Source organism: Pelobates fuscus, chromosome 2 (assembly GCF_036172605.1).
Source record: "Pelobates fuscus isolate aPelFus1 chromosome 2, aPelFus1.pri, whole genome shotgun sequence".
Taxonomy (NCBI): Eukaryota; Metazoa; Chordata; class Amphibia; order Anura; family Pelobatidae; genus Pelobates; species Pelobates fuscus.
Genome location: NC_086318.1, coordinates 175,551,313 through 175,564,048, shown reverse-complemented (window position 1 = coordinate 175,564,048; position 12,736 = coordinate 175,551,313). Strand labels below are relative to the sequence as shown.

The window sequence follows — 12,736 nt, the reverse complement described above, 5'->3', positions numbered from 1 at the left end:
CCCTCCACCATTCTACACTCATTCGCACCTGCAACAGCAGAAGAGGTTTCTGCTCTGCTCTGGTCTTCCGGCCCCACCACCTGTTCCCTCGATCATATTCCTTCATATCTCATCCACACTATGTCTCCCTCTCTCACTCTTCCCCTCACTAAAATTTTCAATCTCTCCCTTTCCTCTGGCACATTTCCCTCACCCTTCAAACATTCAACTGTATCCCCAATTCTGAAAAAGCCCAGCCTTGACCCCAACTCCCCATCCAACTACCACACTATCTCACTACTGCCATTTGCCTCCAAGATCCTCGAGAGAGTCCTGTAAACCAGACTGACTGACTTTCCAACTCTCTGCTTGACCCCCTTCAGTCTGGATTCCGTGCTGGTCATTCTGTCGAAATGACTGTGACCAAAGTATACAACGATTTAATTGCTGCTAAATCTCGTGGCCATTACTCTATCCTAATTCTCTGTTGATCATCAACATCTTCTTTGCATTCTCCGTAATTTTGGTCTACGGGATACTGCTCTCTCCTGGTGCTCCTCCTTCCTCCCCCAGTGCTCTTTCAGTGTTTCTTTCTCTGACTCTGCCTCTTCCCCCCAACCACTCTCTGTCGGCATCCCCCAAGGTTCTGTCCTTGGTCCCCTACTGTTCTCTATCTATACCACCTCCTTTGGTAAACTCATCAACTCCTTTGACTTCCGTTATCATTTCTATGCAGATGACACACAAATCTACCTGTCCTCTCCTGATCTCTCTCCGCCCATCTTGACTCATGTCTCTGACTGCCTCCCTGCGATTTCCAACTGGATGGCTGCTCACTTCCTTAAACTCAACCTGTCCAAAACAGAACTTCTGGTATTTCCTCCCTCAAGTGTTACTACTCCGTGTCTGGCCCCCTCCAAGTCAACGGCGCTACCATCACCTCTACCTTGCAGGCTCACTGCCTGGGTGTTCTTTTTGACTCCAACCTCTCCTTCACCCCTCATGTCCATTCAATCGTCAAATCCTGTCGCCTCCATCTCTAAAACATAACACGCTTCCGCCCCTATTTAATCCCGGATGCGGCAAATGTGCTGGTCCATGCTCTTCTCATGTTCTCTCTCGCCTGGACTACTGCAATACTCTTCTCAGTGGTCTTATGTGTTCCCAGACTGCACTGCTGCAATCTGTAATGTATGCGGTGAGAAGGCTCATTTTCCTGTCCGCCCGTATCCCATGTTTCTTCTGGAAGATAGGTATATGTATACTCCAGGACTCAAGTGTTTTTATATTTACTGCTGTGAATTTTCCCAAACTTTGTATCCAATCTAAGTTTAAGATATTTAAACCCAGGTTAAATCTATCTTGGGAAAGTTTGTGCATTGCTATTCTTGGACATTTTTGCTTCCAAAGAAATTTGGAGAAAAGCTGGTTTAGGAGTTTCTCATCTGAATGCGAGGGCAGTATAGGTAAGGCCTGTAAGAGGTAGAGGAGTTTTTCTATAATGGATTTTAAAAGAGTACTTCTGCCAGAGAGAGAGGGGGTGAGATGTTCACCACTGTCTCAAGTGGTTTTATATTAATTTGTTATATAGTAGATATTTTAGGGTGAGGACTCACACATATTTGATGTTGTCCATGATAAAGTGGTTGGTGACCCTAGGTGTATGGTGGACCCATGCCCAATCTCAGTGCTGTCAACTTGGATCAATTAATTTAAACGTCTGTAATAGGTCCATCGGCCCATATCTTTTGAAAAGAGCAACTTTATTCAGGAGAAATGTAATGGGGTTTAAGAGATAAAGTAAACGTTCATCCAGAAATAGTGTGCAGGCCTACTTGGGTTCCCTTTATACTCTCAGAGAGAGAATACATCTTATAAGTGGGTCTATTGCTATATGGAAAAGATTTGGTGATAATGGACAGTTATGCTTCACCTCTCTCATGATTAGGAGTTACATTGAGTCTAGGCCGTTCGTATTGATTTTTGTGGATTGTTGAGGATATAAATCTCTTCTACGATTATAAAATGGGATTACAAAGAAGCAGCACTTTAAAATCCTGCGGCCACTAGGTGTGGCCAAGGTACTTGGTCAAAAGTTATTTGTGCAAGTTATCATATAATGAGGCTGCGGCAATTGCTGTTCTAATCCCTTGAACTGACTGCCTGGTAAATCTCAATTTCTAGGGGTGCAAGATTGAAGGGCAAAAATTGTTGAAGTCTGTAGGTTAGTATTTTAGTGAGCAGCTTGAATTAATTATTTAACAGTATGAAATGTGGGAGGCTAAGGGCTGAGAGCTGGATCTTAATCAAGCTTTAATATTAAACTTGTTCTATTTGGTGTCAGGGGTTGTGTTGATTCCTTAACGATGTAGACAGCATTATAGAGAAATATTAAAGTATTAGTGATTTGCCCCTCAAAATGTTATATCAGTTGATAGAGAACCCATCGGGCCCCAGAGGTTTCCTGCCTTTCCTAACTCTAAATCCCATGCCCACACCTCCCTGATTGGGGAATTGAGGACCTATCTTTGCTCATTCATCAATCTTGGAGGGTTTGCCCCCTTAATTCCATTCCTAACCCAGAGTCATCTGGCTACGAGGCAAAAATACTACAGAAATGGACATAGAAAGCTGAGTTTATCTCTACCAGGTCAGTAACGTGTGTCTTTTCAGCTTTGGAAATATGTTTTATATGGTGATGACCAGGTTTTGGCTAAGCTAGGTGCATAATAGGTTTTCCCATTTGTCCTCCCATTAGAAAAAGCTGTTTTTTGAGAATTTTTTTTTTTTTTTACTTTCAAAAGCAGGGATGAGTCCAGGAATGGTACAACAGAGAAGATTTACACCTTGGTGAAGTATTTCTGGTATCCAGGATTATAGTATAGGATGCTGGGGTTTAGTGGAGTCCGGGAGCCCTATAAAACAAAGATGATTTTTTTTCAGCTTCTGTTTTTATATCCTCTATTTTTGTTTGAAGTTGTGTAATAAGGTCTGACTGCTATTCATCCTGTATTCGAATTGAGGTTTCTTCTAAGTCACTGTGTCTGTTTTCAAGGGCATCAAGTCCTGAGGAGTTGACTGTCACTTTGTTGATGAGATTGCCAATCATGTGCTGTATGGAATCAAATTTTGCTGCCAGCTTGAACCATAGTAAAGCCATGCTGTCATCAGGCTGTATTGTTAACAATAAGAAGATCAGGTGTGAACAGTGTTTCAGACATACAAAGTGTAGAGTAGATAAGTTGGCGCAAAATAGTAAATGCAAATTAAAAATTGGTATGCAGCACCCACAATATACCCAGGTAATGAGGTACAAAAACAGTCAGAGAACAGAAAAGTGTTGGTGTGCACAAATATATATAAAAAACCCTCAAGTGTTGAGAAGTGCTTCTAAACCATACATATAGTGAAAATTTGTGTTATCCCTTATAGAAGATTTAGATATCAAGTACAAATATGTGTATTCTTATAGCCTACAATGCACAATTGATATCTGTAGTAAGGGAGACAAAAATAAGGGAGGGGGACAGAGAAAGCACGCCTAGTGCAATACAATTATTAAAATTTAAAAGTATAATACAAGTTCTCTGTAAGGATACAACTCACAAATGGAGAGTGGTATAAGCCCCACTCTAAGCTACCTCGCCCAGGGAGGATCAGCCCCTCGGGTGCGTGGGATTAGATAAATGCTCCTGTGACCCAAGCGTCAGGTAAGAAGATATTTATTGATAATAAAAAACGGCTTATAGCCACAACATAAAATCCAAAGTCCACCATAAGCTCACCACACCATAGGGAGTTAGATGCTGTGTAGTCGAAAATCACAATCTTCCTCCTTCTGGATGTGGTCTTGCTGGCTGGTGTGTAATCCAAGTTCACTTCCGTGTATCCCGATCACAAGGTCACGTGACACGTTTTGCTCCGCCTCTTGGAGCTTTCTCAAATGAGCAGTATCTCCACCCACTGGAGATCGTCTTTTATTTGTAAGTCCTAAAGCCGTGATCCAATCGGCTTCTAGCATCATGTATTAACAAATATTGTCCATAAGATTAAAGGGACACTATAGTCACCTGAACAACTTCAGCTTAATGAGGTTGTTCAGGTGAGAACTATAGCTCCCTGCAGCCTCTCTCATGTAATTCTGAGAAAATACAGTGTTTACATTGAAAGCTAAGCCGTTTTTATTATCAATAAATATCTTCTTACCTGACACTTGGGTCACAGGAGCATTTATCTGATCCCACGCACCCGAGGGGCTGATCCTCCCTGGGTGAGGTCGCTTAGAGTGGGGCTTATACCACTCTCCATTTTCACTATATCTATTGTTTAGAAGCATTTCTAAACACTTGAGTGTTTCAGACATAGCTTGGCTTGATGGTGTCGAGGAAGTACTCTCCGTGTTTGTTTCTGATGGTTTCAATTGAAATTTGGAGTGCTCGGTATGGGTTTTGTTTTTTGTTTTCCCAGGTTGGATGAACTTCTCCATGTTTTCTAGAATATATTAAAGTAGAGAATATACAGTCCCTGCAGGAACTTGAACAAATGATGTTAAAATCAGTAGGACTTAGGTCATGGTGTCACCAGCGGTTGTGATGGAGAACAAACATAGCCTTTTACTGTGTTATAATTGGCTTGTGCTAGTTGAGCATTCACTGAAATAACGTTTGAACCAATTATGATGAAATATGAAGTATGCAGAAAATAATGAAAAATAAACTATTTACGGTTGCTGGTTTAACTTGGCTAGCCAGAATGCAGGTACAGAACTGAGCTGAAAGTTGGGTGTAAATCATTTGATTGATCTATGCCAAATGTATTTTTAGCTTTCTGAAATTAGAATACCCCTTTTTCTTGTTGAAGAAAATCAGGAACTGATTTGGGTTTGTTGCAATAAATAAACTTGTTGTGTAGATGAGATGAGGCAATCAATATCAAGATATGAAGTAAAAAGCAATTAAACTAAAGTATGTACAAGCTCTTCACGAGGATGTATTGAGGATCTGGAGTGGATAATCCTTAGAGCTACTGCTTAGAAGAGGGGCCCAGTAAAACTGTAGAACAAGTAGACCTTGTGGGGGAGGGTGGGGGGCGAGCGCCATGCGGTACTCGGCCTGTGGTTTGATATTGTCAGGATCTTACCGGATGTGGAGTCTGACGTGCAGAGTTATACGCTCACCCTTGCAAATAAACACAGACCAAGGTGACCAGGTAAGAAGCCACCTGGGCTGTGAGTCTGTGCATGGGGGCTGTACAGGAATATAGATCAAGTCGAGGTACAGGCAAGGACAAGCAGAAGAGTAGTCGTAGAAAGCCAGATGAGATAAGCCGTCTGGAGAACACTGGATACACAAAAACTGGAACCAGAGTAAATGAACTGACACTTCCCTCAGAGAGAGGCAGTGTTTTATACCTTGCTAATAGCGATAAGCTTCAGGTGGACCGAGATAGAAAGCCGCAGCCACAGGAAAAGTACAGCCCCCAGTGCTTGAGACAAGGCTAGGAAAAACACCAAGCTGCAACAAAAACTGAAGTGTGGCTCAAAGGTAAAACAGCAGGACCACGACACAAAAGGATCCAAGTTCATATCCCCTGTTGGGCACTGGCTGGGGTGACCACATCTGGCTGTCTGGATGTCACAGTGAGGACCATGACAGATATTATGTAATATCAGATCCTACCTTTTGTGCATCAGTAGCTGACAAGTGACTGCTCTGCCCTGCTCTCAATCCTGTGTTCAGTGCGGAGGAGGTGATAAATCAGGGGTTCTCAAGGAGTAGGTATTCTGGGACGTTTTTGAAAGCAGCTCTGTGTGGAGCTCCCTGTCCTGCGTCTGTTCCCCTTAAAAAATATTTTAGTTTTTTTTACATATATATATATATATCTATATATTTATATATATATATATATATATATATATATTCTTTTTAATATATTTAAAACTGTTAAAAGCTACAGTGTATAATATATAATAAAGTAAAGTAAATATTGTGACGAGAGCAATCTCGCCACATTGCATTGGAGAAGCCTGGTTGCCCGCCTGCTGCCTGCTGCCTTTGGACTATGGACCAGACTTTTAACTTATTTTCCCTGCAGAAAGGCTTATTCGTGCCTTTCTGCCGGGGTGTTCGGTAGATTTTATCTACCAAACAAACTACCGAATTGACCACCCTGAAGCTGCGGTTAACCACAGCTTAATTGACGAAGGCAGGGTGGTCTTTGTTCGTTTACAGAACACGTGGCGGCGGCCATTTTAAAAGTCCCGTACGGCCAGCGGTGTTCGGCGCTTAAATTATGGAACTAAAAACGGACATTTATTTGCACGAACACCGCTGAGACGTCCCCCGCCTGGTTCTTATTCGTACAGATCTAACGAATATATGTCTATTCGGTATTTTATTTTATGTGAATGTGTTAACCCAGATAGCTATGCCATGGAGCCCATTCGTGTAGTTAAAGACTATGGCTCCATGGCAATTGAACTGTGTGAATAGGATCTGAGCGCTATTCGGTAGTTTTGTGCGCTCAGATCCCAGCTATCTGGGGATATGTGACATGTCTGTGTTTTATGTATAAAATGTGACTTTGTGTATTTTAAAGTATTTTAATGCTTAGTGCTCACCACGTGCATAATGGAGTCTTGCCTCTGTCCTGGGAGATAATTGAATTACTTCTCAATTATCTCCAGGGCAGAAGGGAGGAAGCCAGGAGGCATTGTGGGAAAGTATTGTGACTGTATGTCCTAAACTGATACCTGTCTGTCTTTTGTTACAGTCTCCCATTTGGTCCCCTAGGGGAGTGTCCACCAAGTGGGAGACCTGCATAAATACTGGGCGGGTAGCCCATAATAAACCAGAGCCTTGTCTCGTTCTTGGGGGGATTCACTGTATGCTGATAGAGACTGATTGCCAGGAGTGTAAGCCGCTTGGGAGCTTTTCCTGTTCGTCTGCTAGCAGCTATTCGTGAGGTTCCGGTTCGGGAGTTTGGAGTGCTACCTTATTCCCTTGTATGCAGTTCGGGAGTTTGGAGTGCTACCTTATTCCCTTGTATGCAGTTCGGGAGTTTGGTGCATTCCCTTGTATCCAGTTTGGGAGTTTGGTGTTCTACAGTAGCTGCCTTTATATCTGAAAGGGGAATATCGCCTAAACGGATTTTAACCCCTTGTCTGCTGAAACGGTCCATTACAAATATTAAGTACATAAAAAAAAATCTGAATATTTCTCTAAAGCAGTGTACTACTCCATTGTGACTGACAAAGATACAACAGATGTCTCCTATAGCAACGAACAACTATTCAAGATGTGACCTGCACTGACTAAGCAATCATCATTGCATTTCACAATTATACTAGTATATAAGCTCAATTTAGCAATTATGAAATATGGGGTGCACTGATTTAACAGAGCAAAAATACATAAATTATACGGATGCATTTTTGTGTATAATAATGTAACCACGTGACTGAGCTTTTGCCTTGCAATAAAAAATGAAAAAATCTTGGTATTTTAGGTTTATGTTTTTTTCAGCCATCATTTTCTTTCTTATTATGCCCATGCATTTTAAATATTGTTTTTATGCATATTAGATATTGTTTTAAGAGGAAAACATTAAATTCACATAACTACAAAGAAAAAAATGCAAAACATATTGTTGCAGTGTTTCTAATAATAATTTGTGTACAGTTAACCCATAAAGGACTGAGGCTCTTTTGAGATGTTAAACATTTGTGACAAAGGCCTTTTTGGCACTTTTGCTATACATCCATTCTACAATTTCACTCTTTTTGTTTAAGTGCACCCATACATGATATATATCATTTTTTAAAGGAAAATAGTGCTTTTTGACATCCTATATGTATATATCTGATAATATTAAATATGAATAAAATAGTAAAAAAATGGAGAGAACATGCTTTTCTAAGTTTTACAATTAATAACTTTCATAAATTAAGTTTCATTTTGCAACTAAAGAAAATGAACTCAAATTAGTTTCACTAATTATTCCTTATTGTTAAAATTTCAAATATGTCTAGGATTTGATTACATTGTTATATGTTAAAAAACAAATATTGCAAAGAGTGAATTATGGTTTTAAAGGAACACTCCAGTCTCCCTAACAGCAGCATCAAAATTAAGTCGTTATGGTGCCAGGAGGCCCTTGGCACTCTTTTACCTTAAAGGGACACTCCAGTGCCAGGAAAACAATCTGTTTTCCTGGCACTGCAGTTCCCCTCTCCCTTCCACCCCCCATCCCAGGTTGCTGAAAGGGTAAAACCCCTTCAGTGACTTACCTTTATCCAGCGCCGATGTACCTCCGCCCATGCTCCACCCCCGCCGGCGGGGGAGACCTATTGCCCATGCGCGGCCGGCAGCAGGGGAGATCTAATGTGCATGCATAGCAATGCCGCGCACGCGCATTAAACCTCCCCATAGGAAAGTTTCTATGGAAATTTTAGCGCCGCTGGAGGTCCTCATATAGCATGAGGACGTCCTGTGCTATAAACCAGGAAGTGCCCTCTAGTAGACAGCCACTAGAGGAGGAGTTAACCCGGGAATGTAAATATTGCAGTTTATGAAAACTGCAATATTTACAGTTGCAGGGTTAAGGGTAGTGGGAGTTCGCACCCAGACCACTCCAATGGGCAGAAGTTGTCTGGGTGCCTGAAGTGTCCCTTTAAGGTATTAAATAATTCCTGAACAGTTTAACCTCGTAAAGCTGCCTCCATTGCCAGTTCTCCAGGTCCTCCAGCAGCATCTGGCATAAGCTTTAAGAAAATCAGTAGCTCCCCATTCATAAAAAAGATACATAGTTTTTTTATGAACAGTTTAACTCCTTAAGGTAAGAGAGCGCTAGGGGGCCTTCTGGCACCATAATCCAACCAAATATACTACCCATAATCCAATTTCTAACCCTACCTACAAGACTAACCATAATCCTCTCCATAAATCAATTCCTAATCCTACCCATAATGCTACCCCTAATCCTACCGTATCAGTACTCACGTCATCATAGTGATTTCCAAGCTCACACAGTACTAAACATTCTCTAAGTTTCCATAATTTACACAAACATTTTTTTTATGATCTGCACAAATTGATGATTGTCTTTTCAAGCCATTTTGTATGCTTTGCTCACTTTGTTAATGTTTTGCGGTCGATGCTTTTTATTTTGTTTAATTGTAAAACCATTACAATTTTTATCAAAAAATATGCAAATATTACAACATAAAGGAAACTTTTTATAGCCTCAAGAAGAAGGAGAATCTAGGGAATATGTCTATTGTAATACAAACTACCGTGGTGAAGGGGCTTCTGTACTTCAATGAAGCTATGAGCTATACCATGTAGAGGCACCCTAGATGGGCAGGTCATAGCAGAGAAATCAGACAAATTGCGGTCCACTGGAGAAGGAACTAGCAACCCATTCCAGTAACTTTGCTAAGATAACTATATGGACAAGCACAACCAGAGACATAACAATATGGCACTGGAAGATGAGCCCCTCAGGTCAGAAGGTGCCTACCACATTACTGAGGAAGAGCAGAGGGCAAGTACAATTAGCACCAGATCTAATGAAGTAGTTGGGCCAAAGCCGAGAGGACACCCAATTGCGGATGTGTTTGGAGGGGAAAGGAAAGTCAGCTGCTGCAAAGACCAATTTAATATAGGAACCTGGAATGTTAGCACTATGAACCAAGGCAAATTGGATGTGATCAAACATGAAATGACAAGGTTAAACATCGATGTCCTGGGATAGTGAACTCAAATGGACTGGAATGGGACATTTGACATCAGACAACTATCACATCTTGTGGTCAAGAATCCCGCAGAAGATATGGAGCAGCCATCATAGTAAATCATTGGGTGGGCAAAGCAGTGCTTGGCTACAACCCAATAAATGACTGAATGATTTCAATTCGAATTGAAGGCAAGCCGTTTAACATAACAGTGATCCAAGTTTATGCTCCAACCATGGATGCTGAAGAGGCTGAAATTGTCCAGTTCTATGACAATTTCAGATATAACAACAAGAAAAGATGTTACTATCCTAATAGGAGACTGGAATGCTAAAGTACTGAACCAAAAGACACCAAGAATAACTGGTAAGTTTTGCCTTGGCATTCAAAATGAAGGAGGTCAGAGATTAGTACAATTCTGTCAAGATAATTCTCTGGTCAAGGCAAACACCCTCTTCCAACAGCCTCCAAGACTACTCTACACATGGACATCACCAGATGGACAATATAGAAATCAGATTGACTATATAATTTGCAGCCAAAGATGGAGGAGCTGACTGTGGCTCGGACCATGAGCTTCTCTTGCAAAGTTCAGAATTAAACTGAAGAAAAGAGGGAAAACCATCAGACCAATCAGATATGACATAAATAATATTCCTTGTAAATATGCAGTGGCAGTAAAGAATACATTTGAGGGACTAGACGTGGGCGTTAGAATTCCTGAAGAATTTAGGAACAAAGTTTGCAAAATTATCCAGGAAACCGCAAGAAAAAAATATCCCCAAAAGCAAGAATCTAAGAAGACAAACTGGCTATCTGATGAGGCTTTAAAAATAGCACAGGAAAGAAGGAATTTAAAAGGTAGTGGAGATTGGAAAAAATGTGTCCAACTGAAAGCAGAATTCCAAAGGATATCAAGAAGAGACATTCTACAATGAGCAATGTAAAGAGATAGAATAAGATAACAGAATGGGAAAGTCAAGAGATCTATTCAAGAAAATTGGGTATCTAAAAGTTACCTTTCATGCCAAAGTGGGTGTGATAAAAGACAAAAATGACATGGACTTAACAGAAAAAGATTAGATAAAGAAGAGATGGCAGGAATGCATTGAAGATTTATACAGGAAGGATCTTAACAGCAGTGATGACCTCAATAGTTGGTCCAATGAAATGGAACCAGAAATCTTGGCATGAGTAGTGAGATGGGCCGTAGGATGCCTTGCAGATAACAAGACTGCAGGAGTTGATGAAATCACAATTGAGCTATTCAAAATTCTGCAAGATGATGCTGTGAAAATTCTGCTTGCCTTATGCCAACAAATTTGGAAAACACAACAGTGGCAAAAAGACTGGAAAAGGCCAGTCTACATCTCAATCCCCCAAAAAGGCAATGCCAAAAAGTGCTCCAATTATTGAACAATTGCACTAATTTCACCTGCCAGCAAGGTAATTCTTAAGATCATACAAGCTCGACTCCAAGAATATATGGACTGGGAATTACCATATGTACAAGCTGGATTCTGCAGAGAACAAGGCACAAGAGATCAAATTGCCAATGTACAATGGATAACAGAGAAAGCCAGAGAGTTCTTGAAAAACACATATTTCTGCTTCATAGACTATTCTAAAGCCTTTGACTGTGTGGATCACAACAACATGTGGCACATTCTTAAAGAGATGGGAGTACCAGATTATCTCATCCGCCTCCTGAGGAATCTGTATGTGGACCAAGAAGCCACAGTCAGAACAAAAAATGGGACAACAGAATGGTTCAAGAACGGGAAAGGAGTGCGACAAGGTTGTATATTGTCAACTTATTTATTCAACTTATATGCGGAATACATAATATGTAAGACTGGGCTAGATGAATCCAGAGCTGGAATCAATATTGATGGAAGAAATATCAACAACCTCAGATACGCAGATGATACTACTCTGATGGCTGATGACCTGTTGATGAGGGTAAAAGAGAGTGCAAAAGTTGGCTTGCTGTTTAACGTTAAAAAGACTAAGATAATGGCAAACAGCAATCTTAGTTCCTGGCAAATCGATGGGGAAGAAGTGGAGGCAGTGCCGTTTTTTTATTTTTCTGGGATCCAAGATCTCTTCAGATGGTGACTGTAGTCATGAAATTCAAAGACGTTTGCTTCTGGGGAGGAAAGCTATGGCAAGCTTGGAAAAGCTGGTAAAAACTAAAGATTTTCCACTATCAACAAAGATCCGCACAGTTAGAGCTATGCTATTCCCAGTAGTAACATACAGATGTGAGAGCTGGACTATAAAGAATGCTGAGCGTTGTAGAATTGATGCCTTTGAACTGTGGTGTTGGCGAAAACTGCTTAGAATCCCTTGGATTGCAATAAGATCCAATAAATCCATTCAGCAGGAAATCAAGACAAACTGTTCACTGGAAGCTATGATCATAAGGTTGAAGCTCAAATATTTTGGCCATATAATGAGAAGGCAGGATTCTCTAAAGAAGACTTTGATGCTGGGAAAGATGCAAGGCACACAAAGAAGGGGACAACAGAGACGGAGATGGATAGATGAGGTCACTGACGTCATGAACATGAAGTTGTTGGAGCTCAGAGGGGCAGTGACTGACAGATGTACCTGGCGTGCTATGGTCCATATGGTCACGGAGAGTCAGACACGACTGAACAACTAAACAACAACAATACAAACAGCTAACACAGTTTATCAAAATCATTTCTGCCTTTTATAGAAATTCCATAATGCTCTTAATCATGTTGAATTGTGTAGCATATATCTATGGATGCAATCTGAGGCTTACATCACAGATATGAATCCTAGGTGGGCCAGGCAAATATTTTTTTAAACTGTGGACTGTGTTAAATATATAAAGCTGCCAAGCAAATGACATCGAGCAAAAAGTGCCTTTGTATTCAATGAAAATAAATGTTAACATCAATGGTATGGCTGGACAAAGAATTTTCATGCAATGCAAGAAAAAAATATGCTTTCTGCCTTGTGGGAATTAGAGAAATGGTCAGTTTCTAGCAA

At 40.7% G+C, this 12,736-nt stretch overlaps 1 pseudogene; it reads left to right on the top strand.

Moving 5' to 3' along the window:
- Positions 1 to 9,456: 9,456 nt before the first annotated feature.
- LOC134586236 (craniofacial development protein 2-like) lies at positions 9,457 to 10,650 on the top strand (annotated as a pseudogene).
- The last annotated feature ends 2,086 nt before the right edge of the window (positions 10,651 to 12,736 follow it).